This window comes from Oculina patagonica, chromosome 4 (assembly GCF_052425735.1).
Source record: "Oculina patagonica isolate OP01 chromosome 4, crgOcupat, whole genome shotgun sequence".
In the NCBI taxonomy this organism is placed as follows: domain Eukaryota; kingdom Metazoa; phylum Cnidaria; class Anthozoa; order Scleractinia; family Oculinidae; genus Oculina; species Oculina patagonica.
This window is the reverse complement of record NC_135761.1, coordinates 24,868,314-24,891,052: the sequence shown is the minus strand read 5'-3', so window position 1 is coordinate 24,891,052 and position 22,739 is coordinate 24,868,314. Positions and strand designations below refer to the sequence as shown.

At 39.7% G+C, this 22,739-nt stretch overlaps 1 protein-coding gene and 2 long non-coding RNA genes across 6 annotated transcripts in view; 2 read left to right on the top strand and 1 right to left on the bottom strand.

Moving 5' to 3' along the window:
- The window catches only part of LOC144650012 (uncharacterized), a 258,602-nt gene that overhangs the window by 162,265 nt on the left and 73,598 nt on the right, over window positions 1-22,739 (top strand). The window lies entirely within an intron of this gene.
- Window positions 225-5,954, top strand: LOC144649922 (uncharacterized). Its single transcript, XR_013569978.1, has 3 exons — window positions 225-479; window positions 3,441-3,468; window positions 4,590-5,954. It is a non-coding gene; the product is annotated as an uncharacterized LOC144649922 (long non-coding RNA).
- LOC144649990 (uncharacterized) overlaps window positions 21,237-22,739 on the bottom strand; it is a 28,877-nt gene continuing 27,374 nt past the window's right edge. For 2 of the 4 annotated variants that reach the window (XR_013569990.1, XR_013569991.1), the window contains 2 exons: window positions 22,223-22,665; window positions 21,237-22,180 (listed from right to left, as the gene is read on the bottom strand). The gene's annotated coding sequence lies outside the window, so the exon portion shown is untranslated. The remainder of the gene's footprint in view (window positions 22,181-22,222; window positions 22,666-22,739) is intronic. The other 2 variants (XR_013569992.1, XR_013569993.1) reach the window with 2 other exon arrangements.

The following is a 22,739-nucleotide window of genomic DNA, read 5'->3' as shown; positions in this document are numbered from 1 at the left end:
TAGGATTACTCAAAACTTCGGGTTTACAACTTCAATGTCAGCATGGAGTGCGAAAGCGAGAGGACTGAACAACTCTGAACAGTCTATAAATACCTTATCAAACCAATCAGAGATACCCAAGGGACACGCCCAAGCGGCGTGTCATACACAGCGAAATAAATAACCAAAAACCTGTTAATGAACTGTATTGACTGCATACCAGTAGAAAAAACATATTGGTCGTTTGCCGTGTTTGACCTGGTCGAGAGGTAAGGCCGAGAAGCACTGGCGCGAACGAAAATTAATCCCGGCGTCCTCTCTGGTACTTTTTGGCGCTCGGTTCAACGGTTCGAAGATCGATCATTGAGAGGCCTTTTATCTCGCTAAAAAGGGCAATTTTCCTCTCTTTAAGACCTTATAACTTCCAAATTAGCTGCATGGAGCCTTCTTTCACCGGATCTCCAATCAATACGCCTGTTTTAGCCAAGTTTCTTTCCAAGGTAAGCTTATATATGACCGTTCAAATCATGTTTTGGTTGATTTCCTCTATGTAGCTTCTAGGTGAGATTGGTTTTAATATTTTAATAGAAGTTCAAAATGTAGAATTTCGTGTTTGTTCTTGCACTTCATACGTATAATTCAGCACTTCTTAAACATGAAGTTATTGTTAGAATAAATTGAATAATTGCGTGTGCATATAGAGATGTCAACACAGGACAGTTCAACATGTTTTAAAATATAAGCTTATATAATTTAAGAGTGCAAGGCTTAGTTATTCATGTTATTGTATGTATAGTACCGTAAAAAGCCGCAGATAAGCCGCACCTTTTTTTCCAAAAATTTTCGCTCGAAAGCGGGGGTGCGGCTTATCTGCGGGAACATTCGGAAAAGGTGCCGTAAATTTTCGTGAACTGATGCTAATTTATGGAAAATTATGTAAATTAGTATAACATAAAACTACAAGAGAGTACCGGTCATTGCTTTTGCCAAGTTTGTCAGCTCCTATACTGTTTGCAGTGTTGACAATGGCCTATAACTTTAACAGTAATATTGATACTTTACGAGCGAGAAAATACCACGAGTATTCACGAGTAAGATGGCCAATTGTTTCTTTCTCATTTTTCACTTTGATGGAAAATTTGTCGAACTGATTACGAAACTCTCTTCATGCAACAAGTTTATCTCCAATAGATGGCTCCCAAATCTCTTTAATTTGTCGATATGATAGCCACGAAACCCGAACGCCTCCATCGCCATCTTGTTTTGCTTTTCGTTCTCGCCCTAGTCCCATATTTCGCGTCCGATCAAATGCCTGGTTACTAAGCTACGAACGTTCTGCAAACGCAAGTTCTTGTTGTTGTCACACAAAAATCTATGGAAAAACTGCGTTAAATGAAGAAATACCTGTCAACAAATGCCAGAAAAAGATCACCCATAATATGTCAAAGTTGGTTTTCATTATATTAAAGAGCTCAAATTGTGGGTAAGACTGAAGTATTTTCTGTTTTAATGTTCATTGAGTTTACGTTCGATGAAGAAGACTTCCTAAAGACTCAACTTTGGATTTTTAATTGGACTTTGGATTTTCTTTGATTTACTTTTAAAAAACTTTTTTTTCCAACATTTGTGTTGTTAAACTCAGGGTGCGGCTTATCCGCGGGTGTTTGCGGCTTATCCGCGGGTGTTTACGGTAATTATTATTTTGCCGATTTGCAACAGTTTAAACTCAGTGAGGTTTTCAACTGGCAAATTATAAAGCAAACTAAAACAGCTTTAAAATTATCACCAAAAGTATTTAGCAGTATTTATCAATCTTATCTATATAGTACTCCTGCATATCAAACTCATTCGATTGGTTTTGTTAGTCGAAAAAAATCGAACGTCTATTTTGCTGTGAGTTCGATTATTCCCAGGGTATCCAATCGAATGTTCGGTAATCGAACTCAATCGAACACCAATTGTTCGATTGGGTTCAGTAATCGTACATAATCAAACTCACAATAAAATTTGGTCAATCAAACTCAATCGAAAGTTCGATTACTGAACTCCTGTTTGTTTATACTGCGTATATATTGATTTATACTGCGTACATATCGATTGATTTCAAGAGCCACAGCTGGGGCAGTCAAACAACGTTCTCGTCCGAAACTGAAGTCAATTTTGCATGCAAGTTTTTTGCTTATTACGATGATTTTGATCTTAAGAAAAAAATTATTTTACTTGTTCACTTATTATTTTTGTCATCCATGTTGATAGTAAGCACTTCCACCAATGTAATTGTTATGCTGGAAATTGCTCTTCTCCTGTCAACGTCGCTTTTGGCCGCCCTCGAGGGCTAAGACAGACTGATGGCGGCAGCGTTTTGGCTCCCTATAATGATTCTTCACATATTGAACACACTGATTGCCTGTGTTGCAGTAAATGAAATGGTGCAACTTCTGTTTGAGTGTAACGGTAAAAACTGCAGGGCAGAAACCATATCCTTCCTTCTAATATAGAAATGTAAACAATAGTGCATTTCAGTTATTTTACCGTCCTTCTGTTCTCTTCTACCAAATATATTTTACTAAACATTGACATTCAGTTCGATATTTGGACGTTTTTATATTTATTCCATCCAATAAAAGTTAATTTTGATTAGTCCTGCGTGATTTACTTATCAAGAGAAAGATTCAGAACTAGATCAAACCCGATTGAGTTTGATTGTGTTTGATTATGTTCGATTGGTTCGAAAATCGGACTCACAGCAAAATAGATGTTTGATTTTGTTTGATTTTGTTTGATTTTGTTTGATTATGTTCGATTGGGTTCGATTGATTTTTGGTTCGATTTTGTTGGATTGGATACCCCGGGGAACCAATCATACACAACCTAACACAACCAAACTCAATGTGATTCGACTTTGTTCGGAATCCATCTCTTGATAAGTAAAACATGCAGGACTAATTAAACCGAGTGTCAATGTTTGTTTATACATATTTTGTATATAAGAGAACGAAACAACAGTTAAATACTGATATATGCACTTTTGTTTACTTTTTTATAGTGGTGGGAAGGAAATGGTTTCTGCCTTGTAGTCACAGTAAGACTCAAACAGAACATTTTTTTCTACTTAAACAGAACTTGCACCATTTCATTCACCGCAACATAGGCAGTAGTAAAAACAAAATAATAAATAAATAAAAAACAACAACAACAAAACATAGGCAGTAGTGCACCATAATAAATGTCTGCATAATATACAAACAAGCAAGAGTTCGTAATCAAACATTCCATTTTGTTGGATGGACCAAATTTTAATTTTAGTACGGTTATGTGCAATTACCATACCCAATCAACCATTGGTGTTCGCTGGGGTTTGAATATGGAATGTTCAATTGGTTACGTCGGGAGTACTGAAGTGACTTTCTAATTGAGTCAGCAAATGACATTGAATTGTTTGGATGTGTTATTATTTTCAGATGAAAGAGTTGATAGCAAGAGTGGCATGTAAGTACAAGCCTCAATTTATGTCTCAATGACTAGCAGCTAATCAAAGTTTTAAATCCAATGTAGACTTAATGACTTGCAGTCAAAGGCTTTTTTCTGTAAGTCGAATAGCACTGCAGTAAGCCCAAATAGGACTGAGGTTAGCTGAAATAACAACCTGGTTAACCTCAATACAGTGGAACCCAGATATAATGATCTTCAATATTCCCGATTTAACGATGAATATGTTATGTCCCGGCAAAAATAAAATGTATAGGACAGCACCCTGATATAACGATTCCTTGATATAACGATATAATTTTACTGCCCCCTTGGCATATCGTTATATCGGGGTTACACTGTACATGTAGCACTATTGTTAGCCTTAATAGCATTGCACTTACAATGTAGCCTAAATAGCACTCCAGTTGGCCTTAACAGCACTTTGTTTGACCCTAAATTTTAAAACTCTGGTAAGCATGTTTATGGTTAGCCTTAAAATAATTAATAGTGGTAATGGTAACATAAAGTGTACTTTAAACATTCTGACAGTTGGCAGCTGGCCACTGTGGTTCAGTGGTCATGAGTATAGCTTACCATGCAATCAACTTTGTAGGAAATTTGCTACATGTACATTTACAGCTGCAGGTCTAGTACAAATTCCTACATGTCCAAATGTGCATTGTAGAGTGCTTAAAAAATACATGTTCAATTGTACATGTGCATATTTTTATGAATTTTGTGATACCATAAGGTCTTTTATTCTTGTGTAAAGTTTATATTTGAGTGCAACCAGTGGACTGCAAAACTCTACTTCTCACGTCCTTGATAACAACTGGATGGCAATGTACATGGAGCAATGTCTGCATGTAAAAAATTACTTCCAGTCAGCTGTTCTCAAGGTCAGCCCTCCCAGTTATCTTGAAGTCCCTAATGTGCAGGTTCAGAAGTGGTGATGTTGTGGTTTCAACTCTTTGTTGGCTTTAATTTTTCAAACCGGTTTTGATTTTGATTTTCTTTTGTTTCAGATAATATTAAGAAATGAGACAGTGAAAAGTAAAAATTGGTTTGAAAATTTTTTAACCACAACATTGATCTAACCAGAATGTCATTCCTAATGATTCTTTATAATTTGTTGTTAGGTTAAAGAAGGCTCTACCACTTTCACTGATGAAGTCTTGTACATACAAATACTAAAAAAGGTGGCAATAACCAGAGGTGGTTAAGGTGTAAAATCGTTTCACCTCGGGGTCAGTATCAAGACTGTACCATCACAATGAAGCATCTTGCTGAATGGTCAGTTGGTGTACATACATGTACATGTCGTGTGGTTTTCTGGTGGAAATTTATTCCATCAGTTTTGTTCTACTTTTGTACAAATTATTTGAATTCATGGCAGTTTTTAAATAGGACCATGTTAACAAAACCTGACAATTACAGTGATAAATGTGTTAAGTGAACCTAGGCTGGTCAGTGTTCGAAATCATTATTCAAGAGGTTCTACTATGGTTATTTGATGCCATAGCTTTTTTATCGATTGTAGTGCTATGATAGTAGTTGAAGGGTTGGAACCTAAACCATTTGCCAAATAACCACTGTTAAAGGTGAAGAATTATTCTACATCAGTGTCAGTCTTAGGTCTGTACTTTCACAATTAAGTGTTTATTCGATTAAGCGCCCAACCTCAAATAAGCGCCCACCTCGAATAAGCGCCCACTCTGTAGGTAGGAAAAGTTAAAAATAAGGTCTTGTAAATGTACAACAAGAGCGACCGAGCAAAGATGAAAATCAGCTTTTGTACAATTTAAATTCAAGGCATTTTTTTGGGACAATTTTAACATAGCTTAGCAATGAATGGTGTTTGAACTTACCCTGCGGGAAGGCTCACCTTGGGGCACGAAATATACTTTGGGGCACTCACGACTGGCGGGCACAGCAATATGGTGGGGAGGAGACTGGTGAAGAGGCACCAGTAAATTTCATATCTCAATGAATGTCATATCTTGTCAACATTCCTGTCAAACTTCTACTTTCTTTGAAATTAAATTGGCTTGTCAGTATTCCTGCGGTTTTCGGGGTGGGAGTGAAAAATTAGCAGAGGTTGATGCAAGTTCACTCGCGGCTTTGCCACGTAAATGTCGTTCTCGTTCGTGCTCTAAGGTGAGCCTACTCGCAGGCTAGTGTGAACTTGGCTGTTCAGTGTTCAAAATCATTGTGCAAAAGGTTCTGCAATGTTTATTATTCGTTTGATTTCATAGTTTTATGATATGGAAGGGTTGTGGTAGTAACTGAAGGGCTGAAAGCAAAATCATGTGCCAAACATTACATGAATTGAAGCAAAAGAAAAACATTCAACAAAAATTTAATCCTGAAATACCATGGTTTCATTTCCAACCCTTCAGTTAATGTAAAGTATATTTTATGCGGTTATTCAAAAAGACCATTTACGCCTATTAATAAAAGTGATCAATATCTTACCCATAGTATAACTTTTAAAGGCTCATTTTCATCCTACAATACATGTCTTTCATGATATGGTACATTTTCATACATATGCTAAGCTATTGCATAATTCACTTCATATTGAGTGCATGAAGACACTTCAGTAGAGGAACATAGGATAAATCGGGGCACATGCCAAGCAAAAGAGATTGGCTTTTTAAGAGAAAAGCAAACACCAGTGCAACATGCAGGATCAAAACGGGCCTTTGCAATAGAGGAGTAGTATTATTACTATTTGGAAATGAAGTCACTGATATGTTATTAGACAGTTCTATCAATTAATCATGCATAAATTTATCTTAATCTTTATTGTTTTCCATAATGATTATGTGAAGTTGTAATAATTGGTATCAGCAATTTTTGACCTAGTAAAACTGCTTTATTTGAACTGAAAAAACTATACAAGACTATACGATCTAAATCATTTTATTCTGAATGAAATGCTAATTTTTATTATATTTTTAAAGAATATTCCAAGTTATATATACATGCTTTATTGCAAGATACATGCAGACGAACTTTATTACTTATGGGGTATAAAATCATTTGTATGTATTATTATTAACTGGAAAAATATATGCACTGACGTACTGAAAATGAATGTAGTTAGGATAGTATCAAAAAAAGGTTCTAGACGAATAAAAGAAAACAGTGCCAGGCATTCTGTTCTTCATTTTAATTACAGGGGCTAGGCAGGTCCCCTTTGTCAATTTCCATGTTTTTTACATTTTTCAAACAGGCCCCCTTTGTCAATTTCTATGCTTTTTACATGTTTCCAAACAGGCATCCTTTGTCAATTTCCATGTTTTTTTATGTTTCAAACAGGCCTCCTTTGTAAATTTCCATGTTTTTACATGTTTCAAACAGGCCCCCTTTGTCGATTTCCAGGGTATTTACATGTTTCAATCAGGCCCCCTTTGTCAATTTACATGTTTCCAAACAGCCCCCCTTTGTCGATTTCCAGGGTATTTACATGTTTCAATCAGGCCCCCTTTGTCAATTTACATGTTTCCAAACAGGCCCCCTTTGTCGATTTCCAGGGTATTTACATGGTTCCAAACAGGCCCCCTTTGTCGATTTCCAGGGTATTTACATGTTTCAATCAGGCCCCCTTTGTCAATTTACATGTTTCCAAACAGGCCCCCTTTGTCGATTTCCAGGGTATTTACATGTTTCACGGCCCCCTTTTCAAACATGTTTCAAACAGGCCCCCTTTGTCGATTTCCAGGGTATTTACATGTTTCCAAACAGGCCTCCTTTGTCAATTTCCATGTTTTTCATGTTTCAAACAGGCCCCCTTTGTCGATTTCCAGGGTATTTACATGTTTCAATCAGGCCCCCTTTGTCAATTTACATGTTTCCAAACAGGCCCCCTTTGTCAATTTACATGGTTTTTACATGTTTCCAAACAGGCCCCCTTTGTCAATTTCCATGGTTTTTACATGTTTCCAAACAGGCCCCCTTTGTCAATTTCCATGGTTTTTACATGTTCAGTCTATTTATAAGCATCAGGTATAAATGTTTTTACATGCTTTTTACAGTGTTGATCGGATAAATTGACATGTTATTTACATGGTCCGTGGTCTTTCGTTCTGGAAATTTACATGATGTTCTGTGTTTTTACATGTTTTACTTCAAATATTTACATGTTTTTACATGTTTTGAGAAGAACATGTAAAAGGGTAAAAACTATGTAAATCATCCTTTACAGTGTCTTTACATGTTATTTACATACTATGTAAATTTTCAACTTTTCCAGTGTCAAAACCGAGTTTCGCTTAATTTACGTAGTTTGGCTGTTGCAGTAAAATCGTATCTCAATTTCTAGGCGTACTCAAAACCCCAGATAGTAATTGACGGCAAAATTATACTGAACAAATGATTGCCACATGCCGAATATTTATTTTTGGCAACGGGCATCGTACCGAAAATTTCGTCAAAAAACCCTACAATGTGCTCAACGCAAATGTTTCTTTGACCACAATTTGTCGATTTAATTTCTCGGTGTTTGCATCATGTTTTGTTTATCGGAGCCAAAATTAATTTGTTCCGGGAGGCTATTTGTTAAGCCTGGTTTTCACTAGCGACGCAAAAAAAAAAAAAAAAAAAAAAAAAAAAAAAAAAACAACACAAAAAACGAGGCGAAACACCCAATTCACACAAGCACAAGCGCAAGCACAAGCGCGATCACGCAAAAAGGACAAGTTTTGATGTTTGTTCTTGTGCTTGCCGCAAGCACAAGGACAAGCATCAAAATGCAATGCGCTTGTGCTTTTGCTTGTGTCCAAGCCGTTTTCACGGAGAAATAAGGGCTGTTATCTTTGCGCTTGTGTTTGCGCTTGTGCTTGTGCCGCTAGTGAAAACCAGCCGCCAGGCTTTACAAGCAAACCATTTACAAACATCCTGACTTGCGTAAGGGTTTGGGCGTCTCAGTGTCAGGGTAAGCCTGTTCTACTTTGTAAACTCGTTGAACGTGCAAGTGCTACAGTATTGTTGATGCTTACCGTATTCTCCGCTTATTTTCTTTTGTGAAGTCTTTCTGAGTACCGTACAGCAACAGAATATTCCAGCAACAAATATTGTAAGCCAAACAGCTAATGCTGTAGACCTTATATTCCATTCAGTGAGTTCAGTTCTCCTTTGTCTATATTGTATGTTAATGTGTGTCGCGTGGGGCTTTCACGTGTCGTTTTCGTGTTTTCGACATATATGCAGATTTTTCAGTGTCTAACCCCGCTTTGAAGTTTGAATCCTCGCTTTCACGCATGAGTCATGCAGTAACTCACGTGTCGCTCGACTTCTGGTAAGTTGCCGTGTAGTTTTGCGGTCCTATATTCTGACACTTTTGAAGTTGACGTCCTGCACTCAGTCATGCGTGTCGTCGCTTCCTTGCTTTATGTTGACACTTTAGCTCAGAATCTTAAGCATGTAATTTACGCATTTTATTTGCTGTTGGAAATTCATTTCATCAGGCATTTCGGGTGGTCTTATCAATGACAGGGTTTTTAATTTGTAAAGAAAATTAAGGTTGACAAGGTTGGAGACTCCACAGCTGACTCTAAGAGGCCCGTTGTTCCCATTAACGAGGCGACTAATTGATTTTCAGATGCGAAATTGATAATGATAATTGAGAGTTGTGGAAGATCACCGATAAAAGTTCTTTTAAGCCTCGGGGGCTTTTCCCGGGGGGCCTTTCGTGGAGGGACTTATGGTCTCCGCACACGTGGGAACATGTCGCAGGGACACGACGCAGCGAAATGTAGCAGCGACACAACCATGTGTTGTTCACACTGAGGGGGAGTGAAATGGGGACATGTCAGTGAAACAACAAAATCACAATGTGTACACACGCAAGAAAATGTAGGAGGGACATGTTCCAGGGACATGTCGCAGTGACACGTCCACTCGTGTGTGTTGATTATATTTGGCACTTTGAAGCTGTTTTGTCCCTGCGACATGTTGCACTGAATTCAACTCGTTGAACTTCGTGCAACATGTCGCAGCACAGGGCTCCCAGGCTCACGCTTTGACAACTCGGTCAAAATGGCGGCGTCGAAATTATAAGGATTTGTATGAAACTGTATAGCTAAAATTCATATCAAAAGAAAATATAATACACAGCCAGGTAAGTTCACATTTTACATCATATGTTGTCTATGTGATGGTTTTTGACTGTTATATAGCATTTAAAGCCTATTTCACCGATATTTTTAATTTTAGTTTACCCTTACCTAAATATATGCAAGGGTGAACACTTCCGACGCTTGATAAACAACACTGTTCGACAAAAACAAGCCAAATATTGCTTTTAATTTCATCCGCTCACTCCAAACCTTCGCATGGGTATAGCTGAAGACCATACTTTCGATACAGTAAATGTTTGATCCGTTTGCTGGAATTCTCCAGCCGCAGGAGCAGTATCCAAGGCAAGTCACAAGGTTGATTTTCTAAAGCTTTAATAATGGTCACAAGTTCACAAAGGTTCCACAGTGTCTTAACTCGAAGCTATGCCGATCTGGACTAACACCTAAATTGTTGCGCAAACTCTTATAATTAAAATGATCAAATTTCACGATGACGTAATATATGCCCCAGCCCCCAACACCCTCCCCCATGTAGGTTCCGAGAAGGGACTAACATGTTTCGTTCGGACTGGGCACAAGTTTCAACTAACAAAAAACGAATAAATCTATAACTAAAATCAATGTTCGCTTTCTCAATGTTCACTTTCTTAACGATCTAATGTCAATGTTCAAAGTTCAGGCTGTTCTGCAATTTCTTGTATGCGCACTGCTGCCGCAGCAGCGGCATCTCTTTGAGGCCTCGCACGGAACTCAGGGGCAGCTGAGTTGAGTCTGGTTGTCGGTGGCATCTGGGCACAATGTAACTCCAGAGGGTAAAGGTGTTGGACGGCACGTTCGAGGATGTCTCTGCTTGTCTTCAGTTTGGCTCCTCTCACGATACCGTCTCTGCCTCTGATTAAGTCGGTGACAACTGCAAGTTTCCAGTGGTTTCGGTTTTTGTTGTCATCTGGTATAATGACAACATCTCCGGAGTTGGGGTGGGCTGTTTGATCTCCTCCTGCTCGGCGATGGCTTTCTCGAAGGCCTCTGACGTATTCTGCCGTCCATCGTTTCCACATCACATCTTTGCACTTTATAAGGAATTTGCTCGTTTTTGCAGATCCTTATCCGGCTCATGATGGGGCTGTAATTCAGGAAGGTTGCTCGGGTTGATGTGCAGCATGGAGGTCGGGGTCAACACAGGAAGCTGGATCTCCTCTTCAAGGTAGCTCAAGGGCCGGTTGTTGAGAGCAATCTCGACATCAAGCACGACTTCTTCTAGTTCTGACCAGCGGAGGGTCCCGTTGCCAATGGTCTTGTAAAATGCATTTTTGGAGTGGCCAATAAGACGTTCGAATTGACCTCCCCACCATGGGGCGCGACTCAGGTTGAAACGATTGGATAGGAACTCGTGGAATCTTTCTTCTTGTTGAACTTTCAGTAACCACTTCTCGGCGGCTTGAAATGTTGAACCATTGTCGGAATAGATAATTTCCGGTCGCCCTCTTCGAGCCACGAATCCCTTGAGGCTCGCAATAAATTCAGACGTTTCCAATGATTTTAACAGGTCAAGGTGGACAGCTCTGGTCAGGCTGCATGCATACAATGCCAGGTACGCCTTGCTTTCGGTTTTGGGTTTATATGTGTAGCGGATCGGTCCAGCGAAATCTACTCCTATTACTTGGAACGGCCTTGAACCCTCTGTTCTGGTTGTGGGTAGATTTCCTGGCGGCGGTGCTTGATAAGCTTTGGCCCGGAATCTTATGCACCCGTGACAGCTTCCTCTCAACTTCTTGACTAGGCGTCGTAGCCGGGGTACCCAGTATTTCTCGCGAACCTTAGCCATAGTGAGACCAACCCCTCCATGCAGGGTAGATAGGTGCGCATTGAAGACCGACTTCGCGGTGAAGGGATGGTTGTCTGGCAGATAAATTGGGTATTCTCCCATGATGCGTCCTCGGCATTCTAAAACTCGCTGGTTGTTTTTCTGAAGGTTTAGTTGCAGTTTGTCCGCTTGGAAGTTGGCTTGTTGCTCTGCTGATTGTTGAGCTTGCTTGATCCACCACAGTTCTTGGCGTTGCATTTCATCGGTAGTGATCGGACCCCTCATTCGGTTTCTGGGCTGCGCTTGGCAATTGTGAATAAACTGCCACACCCACGCTCCGATTTGCAGGACTCTTGGTAGTGAGTGGTTGCTAAGCACTTGGTCTAGAACATCGCGTTTAGGAATGGCGATGGAGAGGACTTCTCGTTTCACTTTAGCTTCAGCCATGGTTTCAGGTGTAGGTTCTAGTATTATGTCAGGTGGCCAGTTTGAAGCATCACTAAGCCAAGTTGGACCGTGTTTCCAGAGGTTGTTGTTGATCACATTTCCTCCTCGACTCCCCAGGTCGGCTGGATTGTCTTCAGTTGGGACGTGATGCCACTTGACTTGTTCATGTTGTTGGATCTTGTGCACTCTGTTCGAAACGAACTGTCGATACTCCCCTTGACCTTTGATCTAGTAGAGGGCCACAGTTGAGTCAAGCCAGCCGTGAGCTGTGTGAGTTGGAAACTTAAGGCTGCTTGCACATTTGTTATCAGGTTCACGGCCATGTGACCTGCGATCAGTTCAAGTCTTGGTATCGTCAGGTTTTTCTTTGCAAGTCTTGACTTCGCGCAAATGAGTTGCTGAGTGAGTCCTTGATCTTGATGGACGACGGCGTAAACTGCAGCACTGACACCCGTCGCACTAGCGTCGCCAAATGCGTGTAGTGTGAGGCTCAGAATCGGTTGATGATAGGGAGAAAGTGCTCGCGGGACTGTGAAGTTCGCGGTGAGTGTGGCATTCCACTCCTTCCAGCGTTTCAGTAAAGGCCCTGGGAGTTGAGTGTCCCATGGTATCTTGCTGTCACAGATGTCACGATAGAGTTGCTTCCCGATAAGTGTCACTGGCGACGCAAGTCCTAAAGGATCGTAGATCTTCGCTAAGTGGGACAGCACGCCTCTCTTGGTTGTTTCGATTTGGCTGCTCTGGAGAATATAACGCTGATGATATCTTACTCTCTATCCCAAGGAAGGCCTAACAGCTTTCCTTCTGACGGTTTTGCCCCTCCAAGTTGCTGTTTGGCGTACGTTAACTCTTCACACGGTGAGCCACTGTCTGCTTCTAATTCGCGTTTGAGTGCCATTTGTGAATGGTGAATGTGGCGTCTTTGAATACTTTTGTGGTGATGACTTTCTTTTCTGCATTGAGTTGGACAGTCTCCCCACCAGTCATTAGATCGTCAACGTACAAGCCATCGCCAATTTCTTTTATCAGCTCAGGGTTTTGGCTTTCCCACGTGTCGAGATGCTGGTTAATAACTCCACCGAGGAGGAAGGGCGAGCAAGTCATTCCAAAGAGCGCTCGGGTGAATCGGAGAACGGAGGTCTTGCTACTGTTTGGAGGTCTCCAGTGGAAGCGTAGGGAGACTCTCTCTTCTTTCTTTATGCGAACTTGAAGGAAGCTTTCTTAAGGTCACCCGTTAACAGTACTGGGTAGAATCTCCATCTCACTAGGATGTCCCACAGACGGTTCTGGAGCGGGGGCCCTGGGTGGAGGCAATCATTCAAGGATGGCTGGTTATCTTTCTCTCTTGCTGAGGCGTCGTACACGATTCTTAGCTTGGTACTTTCGGCATTTTCTCTATTCACTTCTTTGTGCGGGACATATAACTCTTTTCCAGTTGGAGTTTCAGGTGCTGGTTCGACAATTCCCTCTTGTAGTTGATCTTGAATTATGCTGTCATACTCTTCGTATTGACCGTTTCGCTCCAGTTTGCGGATTAGTTGATCCAACTTTCTCTTACTTCCAGCTTCGTTTGTCGGCAGTGTAGGGTGGTTTGCCTTCCATGGCAGCTTTGTTTCATACCAGCCGGCTGGGTACGTTTCTCTCAAGCTGTTCTTTGAACTCTTTGTAGACTGCTTGTTGGTCGTTCTCATGAGTGTCGGCCAGGCCAAGCACGTCCAAGGCACAGAGTTGCTCATAATCCATTAGAGCTGATTGCGTTAGAAGCATAGGACTACTGACGTCTTCTCTTCCAGGTGACATTAAAGTCCATCCAAGGAGTGTTTTCTCGGCAACAGGTTGTCCAGGTTTTCCCACTCTTTGCGCGGTACTTGTCTTGATTGTGGCATACTCACTTGCGCCTAAGACTACGTGAATGGGAATTTGAGGTCTTGACTCCTTTGAGGTGGCTGTATTTACTTAGCAGAGCCTCATAGTTAGGGTTATCGAGTGTCAGGAGTTGAGGCTTATGAACTTTTGTGAGTTCAATGTTCATGTCAAATTTTCCGTCCACTGCTCCAAGGGTCGCTGAATAAATCTCTACGTTCGTGGTTGATGAGCCAAGCATCATGTCTATTCTTTTAGTTGCTGTCTCTTTAGGCCTTTTGTTGAGAAGATTGTTAAGTTTAGCCGAGGCGTAAGAGCTTCCGGCGCCGGTGTCAAGTAAAGCGTGTGTTTTTATCCCGTCGATTTCCACGAGAACGATAGGATAGACGACTTCTTTGTTTTCAGGTTGATGAGCTGTCAGCACTCCTTCAGTTTTCACTTCCTTTGACAAACCGCAGATTGAAGTATGATGCCGTTTACCACAGGTTTGACATGTTGAGGTACTTTGGCATTCCGATGATTTGTGAGGGCCTGTGTAATTAAAACAAAGCTTCTTCGTGGTCAGAAATTCTTTGCGATCCGCCGGGGAGGTGATTTTGCCACATTCTGATGGTTTGTGGTCATCCGCTTGACAGTAAACACACTTGCGTGGCCTTTTCTGCTGAGTTTGAAACGTACTGTCTCGTTTCGAATTCCTGTGTTGCGGTGGATCTTCTGTTTTGAAAATAAACCATCGGGTTTCGGCGCGTCCATAGGCGAAGAGCTTCAGTAAATTGGACGAAATCCCAGGTTTCCCAGTCAGGATCGTTTCGTACGAGGTCTCCTCTGATTGTTGGAAGTTTCTCGAGCGTCAAGGAAACCATACCATTAACTTCATGAAGCGATTTGATTGTTTCCAGGGATTGCACGCTGTAGGAAAGCTTTTCGTAGAATTCGTGAATTATTTTGGGGTTTCCGCCTGGCGTGTATGGCAGGTCAAGAATTTCCTTTACGTAGGCCTTCACAATTTCGCTCTCTTTTCCAAATCGATCTTTGAGGATTGATAAGGCTCTATTGTAACCTTCGACTGTTTTTCTTACTCTGGCGTCCAGTAACTCACGCAGGTACATGAATTTGGTAACAGGCGGCACATTTGTCTTGTCGATAGATTCTGAATATTGGCCCCAGAATCTTGGCCAGTCGGCGTATGTCCCGTTGCATTGAACTAAGTACAGTCGAAGCTCTCATAAGCGGACACCCTCGGGACGCGAAAAAAGTGTCCGCAACTGGAGCTGGCCGCTTACGAGAATGGTTCTGGTAAGCGGCCACCAGAGGTGTAGGGGATAGATGGCCGCTTACGGCAGCTTGCCCAGCTAACATAATGGTAAGATGCATGTTGGTGGTGTTTCGAAATGTAACCGGACGTGGATGACGACAAAACAAACACTGAAATATGGTACTGTAATTACAGTAAAATCATTGTGACGAACGGCGATGTGAAGTTGATTGATTAATACAAGATACAGAGGTTTTTTATATGATTTTCTTTTCGGTGTCCGCTTACGGGAGCTTAAAAACAAAGAAAAAGTATAAGTCGTTATCTCGGAAAGTGTCCGCGGCCGCTTACGGGAATGTCCGCTTACGAGAATGTAAAAATACAGAGTTTGTATGGGAGTAAAAACGGGGCTTCTAACAAGGTGGCCGTAAGTAGAGCTGTCCGCTTACGAGAGAGTCCGTTAAGAGAGCTTCGACTGTAATTACAAGTTTAGGCAGCTTTGCTTGGCTGACAGGCGTTTCCGCGGGCTGGTTTTGGTTTCCGATTTTGAGCTGAAGATCTTCTTGTAATTTAAGTTTGTATACGTAATTGGACTACATGCTGTCCAATTTGGAAATAATTTGATGAAAAAATTCCGAGGGCAGCCACAATTGGACGAGGCAGTAGGCTGAGTCCAATTTGCCTGTCAGAGGAATTTTTTGAATCTAATTATTTCCAAATTGGACAAGCATGTAGTCCTGTTACATATTAATTATATAGCTTGTAGTCAGTCAATCCAGCGTAAGCAATAAACTTATGTCCAGAACGGGAAACGCATTCAACAATAGTAAGCATAACACAGCATATGCAACTCACTCAAAGCATTGTCTTCACAAATAAAACTTAAACAAAACAGTGCAATTTTATTCACCTGAGTTTGCGAAACTTGCTACGAAGTGAGTGAAAACACTGCATCAATCAATGAAAGTCGTAAACAAAGTGTCCGAAGAGCTTTACAACTTCTTGAATCTGACATACTCCTTTCCACTATCTCGTTCGTACTTCATTGCCGTCTTTTCTTTTCGAATTTCAGCAAAAAACGACAAAGAATTGCATCTAGCTCATGGCAATGAATATCTGACAGATTTCTTGCTTCGCTTCGCTGCACTTACGTTCACTCAAGTTTTGTACTATTGGAGGTGTTTTGCTCTTGGCTTTTGCTTCTTTGTGTAGCTAGCTCCTCTTCTGACAACGTAGAAAATTTCTCTCTGTTGTTACTATTGATGAAAAGCTCAAAAGGAATGGAAAAACGTAGCAAACTTGCCTTATAAAATTCCGCCATTGTCGACTAACAATGCGACAAGTTGACAGGGCTGACGCTATGCTTTGTGCTAATTGGGTAATATCTGTCACATGTTGTTTTTCTTCGATTTGATTGGCTGAGACAAAACTGTCCAATTTTTCTTAAATTGGACAGTTTATGCATTTTACCTGAAAGTCCTAATTGAAACTATCCAAATTTAATTCCAAATTGGACAGTTCTCAGAAATTAAGAAAAAATAGCTGGGCTGACAATATAGGATTTACTGACAGCTGTATAATTATATTTCAAACTGCATCTTCTCTTCTCGCTCCTGGTTTTCTACTTCCATTTTCCTTCTCGCCAACCATTCTTCGATGTTTTCAATCTGATCATCTGCTAATTCTATTTTTGCCATTATTCCATTATTCCACGCTCTGATTTCTTCATCGCTAACTTTCGCTGTTATCTTCTCCGCTTCGAACGCTCTTCGCGCGTTATCCACTTCTGTTAGTATTTCTTTCAGGTTTGTCAAGTGTCTCGATATCGAAGATCGCTTCCCGCCTTTAAGAACATCGTTGGTTTTCTCTTCGGTCCTTTAGTTTCGTTTCGAGGGTAGATTCGGCGTTTGCCATGTTTCGAGGTTTCGAGGCTTCGTGTTTGTTTAGACGCAAACGAAAAGCACAAGGTAAATTGAGGACGTAAATTATACTTACAATCCTCCCGTCGTGGTCGCCACGTTGGGGAAAAAGGGGGGGTGTTTCGGGGGGGGCAAAAAAAAAAAAAAAAAAAAAAAAAAAAAAAAAAAAAAATTTTTTTTTTTTTTTTTACACAGTAAAAAAAAAAATTTTTTTTTTTTTGAAAAGAAATTCCCAAAAAAAAAAAAAAAAAAAAAAAAAAAAAAAAAAAAAAAAAAAAAAAAAAAAAAAAAAAAAAAAAAAAAAAAAAAAAAAAAAAAAAAAAAAAAAAAAAAAAAAAAAAGCGCAAATTTTTTTCCATACACACAACACCCAAAAAAAAAAAAAAAAAAAAAAAAAAAAAAAAAAAAAAAAAAAAAAAAAAAAAAAAAAAAAAAAAACACAAAACAACCCAAAACCCCCCCACCCCCAAATTTTACTCACGGCGGAACGAAAAAAGCGCAAATTTAAAATTGGAAAAAAATACTTCCGGCAGCCGTAGTAGCGCCTCGCCGTAGCGTATCTTAAACTGCCTGTTTGCTGGAATTCTCCGGCCGCAGGAGAAAATTAATTAAAATGATCAAATTTCACGATGACGTAATATATGCCCCAGTCCCCGACATCCGGCTGCCTCTCTCCGTGATTAAGAAATACGGGAAAAATATCCAAGATTTGTACACTTTTGGCTTTCTCCAACACCTTGACTCCGATAGAGTCGACGCATTTTTAATTAGCCTTGCCTTTCAGTGCAGCCTCACGCTATGATTGGGCGATAGTTGTCAAGGCGACGACACTTCTTTCCCGTAGGGGAGGGAGGCAAATGAGACCTTCGAGGGTGCTTTGCCTTACACGTGTACACTAGCCCTAGTTCTGCTACACGTCCCTGCTATATTTCCCCGCTATGTGAACAACACACGATTTTGTCGCTGCTACATGTTGCTACGACATGTCCCTGCGTCTTGTCCCCACGTGTGCGGAGACCTTAAGAGTACATGTAAAAGAATTACTCTGGCCTTTTTATTATTCGGATCGTCTGGCAGACATTAAGAAGACATTTAGAAGACCTCAAATAAACATTGCACAATGTTTTAGAAATAAGCTGAGATTAAGTCGTAAAGAGGCATGCACTATGATTACGTCGTAAATTTTACTTCGAAACATTAATTTGACACTATAATATGAGCATTAAGACGTGTAAATGTGTTTGCACGTCTAAAAAAGTGTTTTGAGCAGCAACGAACGCCGTATTTTAAGCCTGGTTCAATTTCACCAACAATTAGCCTGTGTACAGCCATCCCGCTCCGCTCAAAAAAACAATACAAGAACAAGCATAAGGATCAAAATTCAACGCGCTTGTGCTTATGCTTGAGTCGAAGTCTTTTTCACAGTGAAATTAAAGAGCTGTTATGCTTGCGCTTGTGTTTGCATCGCTAGTGAAAACAAGGCTTAACACATTTTCACGAAATAGTAACAGTAAAATTTAAGTAAAAGGTTTAAGCATAAAGCTACCAATAATAATAATAATAATAATAATAATAATAATAATAATAATAATAATAATAATAATAATAATAATAATAATAATGTTCTTTACCCAGGGAGCTCACATCACCAAAGGTGTTATTCAGTGAGGCCCTGCAAAATAATAGTTCAAATTTAAAATTAAAAGATTAAAAAATAGTTTAAGAATTAAAAGAATTAAAAAAGTTACAAGATAAAAAATGTATAGTATTAAAGTTCACAATAAAAGGCATAGGATAAAAAATTTGGCTAAAAACTACATTCTTCAGGGCTTGCTTAAAAAGTAAAATGGACTTAATGTCTTGTATCGATTTGTCAAGCTTATTCCAGTCTGCAAGTCCTTGTTATAAAAGGCGTTGCTTGCCATAATTACGTCTAATTCTCGGTAAATAAAAATTGGTTTTGCCACGGGTATTATAAGAATGAATGTCAGAGTTTCTCTTTGTATCAAAATTAAAATCTATGAGGCCATTTACATATTTGAAAACGAAAACGCAGCGGTGAAATAACCTGCGTTTCACGAGTGTTGGCCAACCAAGTGTATTTAGTGCTTCTGTAGACGAGGAAAAACTTGGTAAACTAAGAATGGTCTTGGCAGCCTTGTTTTGAAGTAACTGTAGCTCACCCATTAGGGTAGCATTACCCTTATCGCTCCAGATAATATCGGCGTAATCGAACAGAGGGCAAACCAGGCTGTTGTACAAAGTAGTCCGCGTTTCAAGAGGCAGCAAGTGTCTAATTCGTTTCAGCAAACCAAGTCTTTGATTGATCTTAGTGGAAATGGCTTCAACATGGTCGCTCCAAGTCATAGTCTTGTTTATGGTTATACCAAGATATATATTTAAAGGTATCGGTGTATTCGAGTGACGAATTATCAATAACGACATTGATATCATTACAAGATTTAATCTTATGGGGACTACCAATTAAGATAAACTTAGATTTAGAAATATTCAAGGTTAGACGATTTTGTACTAAACCACGAAGAAAGTTTAGACAAGTCCTCGTTTATAAAATGTTCTATCTCGTTAACGCACAAGCTGCTGAAGTAGATCACTGTGTCGTCAGCGTAAAGGGCCACTTACAATGTTCCAAACAGGTGGGAAGATCGTTGATATAGACCAAGAACAAGAGAGGGCCGAGGATGCTTCCTTGAGGAACGCCGACTTGGATCGGTCTCAGCAAGGACTGGACATCTCCAACCGCAGTGAGTTGAAAGCGATTGTTTAGATACGATCTAAACCATCCAACTACGTTATCACCAGCACCGATTTGCTCCAGCTTTTCTAACAGGAGGCCATGATCGACGGTGTCAAAAGCCTTCGAAAGATTGAGAAACACTGCTCCTGTTAACATTCCATTATCGAGTTTATCAAGAACCCTGTCCGTAAAATAAGCGAGGGCGACTTCGGTTGATAGTTTAGGGCGAAAGCCAAACTGTTTTGGTGTAAGTATGCTTGACTCAGTCAAATAGCCATATAGTTGTTGATGTACTGCTCTCTCAAGAATCTTACTAACGGTCGGAAGCACTGTGATGGGCCTATAGTTATTGCAATCAGATTTGTCACCTGATTTAAAGAGTGCTGTTACTTTGCCTTGTTTCCAAATGGCGGGAAAGACGCTAGAGTCAAGAGAGCGGTTAAATAGCTTGAAGACATATACGTATTTATTACTGAACTGATCTTGTCCAATCCAATCGCCTTGTTTGTTTTCAAGGTCTTGAGTTGTTTCAAAACAAACGTTTCACTCACAGGCGTGAAGGAGAAATCATTCAAGTGACCACTGTGTTTTGAGGCTGATTTAAGACATCTGCATACAGATTGAAATTTTTCAGCTAGTTTACTTCCAACGGTTATGCCGAAGTGCTCATTCAATAGACAAGCAATGGACTTTGGATCAGTCACTTGTATTCCATTAGACTGAATGAAAGATGGCTGGGAAATGTCTTTGCGACACGTTATTTCATTTAATGTTCTCCACAATTCACCTGAATTCCTGCTGCTCTTCTCAATGAGATCTTTGTAGTAAGAGGCTTTACATTCCTTAACTTGTTTATTAACTGCCTGTCTTAGTTTTCTATACTTTGACCAATGATGCTTGGAGTTAAATTTCACAGCTTTAGTGTGGTGGTAGTCGCGGTCGTGCATAAGTTGGCTTAATTCAGATGTCATCCACGGTGCTGGTATGCCTTTAATTCTAGTCTTCTTAATAGGGGCGTGCGAATTGGCAACATTAGAAATAATGTATTCCAGAGGTTGACACCTGAATCAACATCCATACCTTCAATAACACTCCAGTTGATTTCGCTGATATCCTTAATGAAAGCGGACTTGTTGTATTGTTTGTACGTGCGATGTTCAACAATACGAGGAGGTGCCTTGGGAACTCCAGATTTGAAGATGCCGTAGATCAGTGAATGGTCGCTAATTGCAAGAGGGACTACGCCACTATCAACAACACGATGGTTAACTATCAACAACGCAATGGGCTCCTGAAGTTACCTTAATCAAATATAATATAGAAAAGAGGGACTCGATAGATACAATAGAGAATAATAAAAAAAATTAACTTCCAGATAAAGGCTTATTAGACCGGGGGCTAAAAAGTGAGACCAAGTGAGACCAAGGTTTATAAAGCCCTAAGCGAGACGAAGAGCATCCTAGACCCTTTCATTAGGAACTACCATTTGTGGGTGGCTGGCATATCAAAGTAACAAGCTTAAGAGACTGCGAGTACTGTGTAAGTTCACTTGTGGGTTCCCTTAACGTGACCCACAGGTCTACGTTCTCATTTTAATAATGGGTTTTTATTTACAGATCAACAATTCTCAGGCATAAATAACAATAATAAACACAGCAATGCTAACAACTACGTTTATTGGACTGTGCATTTCTCAACAAAGGTGAATATTATAAGACAGTAACTGTAAGTTACATATATCTATTTCTTAAAAACTAGCAATGGTATATTGCAATTCCTGCATGAGTTTTGATTGGTTAACGTTAACAGGCAATGGTATAGGAGCTCATATACCATTGACCACAAAAACTGAGGTATACGCGTCAACGAGAGCTGCTGGGGTGCTCAATAATAATAAAACAATTATTCCACTCGCGCTTGTTGGAAATGAGATAGTTATAGCCAACTCATGTCCAACGCGCGCGATTGGAATAATTGTTAAATAGTCTGGATAAAAGCAGACAAACTACTATTTTTAAAAAATGTACAACAACTTTTAGTTTGCAAGACATGTTTCGATCGTTCCAACGATCATCTTCAGTAAATGTAAACGATTCCACAACTGAAGATGATCGTTGGAACGATCGAAACATGTCTTGCAAACTAAAAACTGTTGTACATTTTTTAAAAAGAATTGTTAAATAATGAATACGTATATGTCTTCAACATTTACCTAAGGTACTAATTTTCTGAAATTCCCGTTTGGGAAATAACATCACTATTCAATAGCTTTTATTTTAATGGTGACACACACTACGATTTCATCCACACAGACTTAAAGCCATAACTACCTCTTACAACATAGTTTTAGTTTTATCATCCACACAGACTTAAAGCCATAACTACCTCTTACAACATAGTTTTAGTTTTATCATCCACACAGACTTAAAGCCATAACTACCTCTTACAACATAGATGTAGTTTTATCATCCACACAGACTTAAAGCCATAACTACCTCTTACAACATGGTTTAGTTTTATCATCCACACAGACTTAAAGCCATAACTACCTCTTACAACATAGTTTTAGTTTTATCATCCACACAGCTTAAGCCACTTCCTCTACAACATAGATGTAGTTTTCATCCACCAGACAAGCCATACTTCCTCTTACAACATAGATGTAGTTTTATCATCCACACAGACTTAAAGCCATAACTACCTTTTACAACATAGTTTTAGTTTTATCATCCACACAGACTTAAAGCCATAACTACCTCTTACAACATAGTTTTAGTTTTATCATCCACACAGACTTAAAGCCATAACTACCTCTTACAACATAGATGTAGTTTTATCATCCACACAGACTTAAAGCCATAACTACCTCTTACAACATAGTTTTAGTTTTATCATCCACACAGACTTAAAGCCATAACTACCTCTTACAACATAGATGTAGTTTTATCATCCACACAGACTTAAAGCCATAACTTCCTCTTACAACATAGATGTAGTTTTATCATCCACACAGACTTAAAGCCATAACTACCTCTTACAACATAGTTTTAGTTTTATCATCCACACAGACTTAAAGCCATAACTACCTCTTACAACATATGTAGATCCCACTTAAACCATACTTCCTCTTACAACATATGTAGTTTTATCATCCACAAAC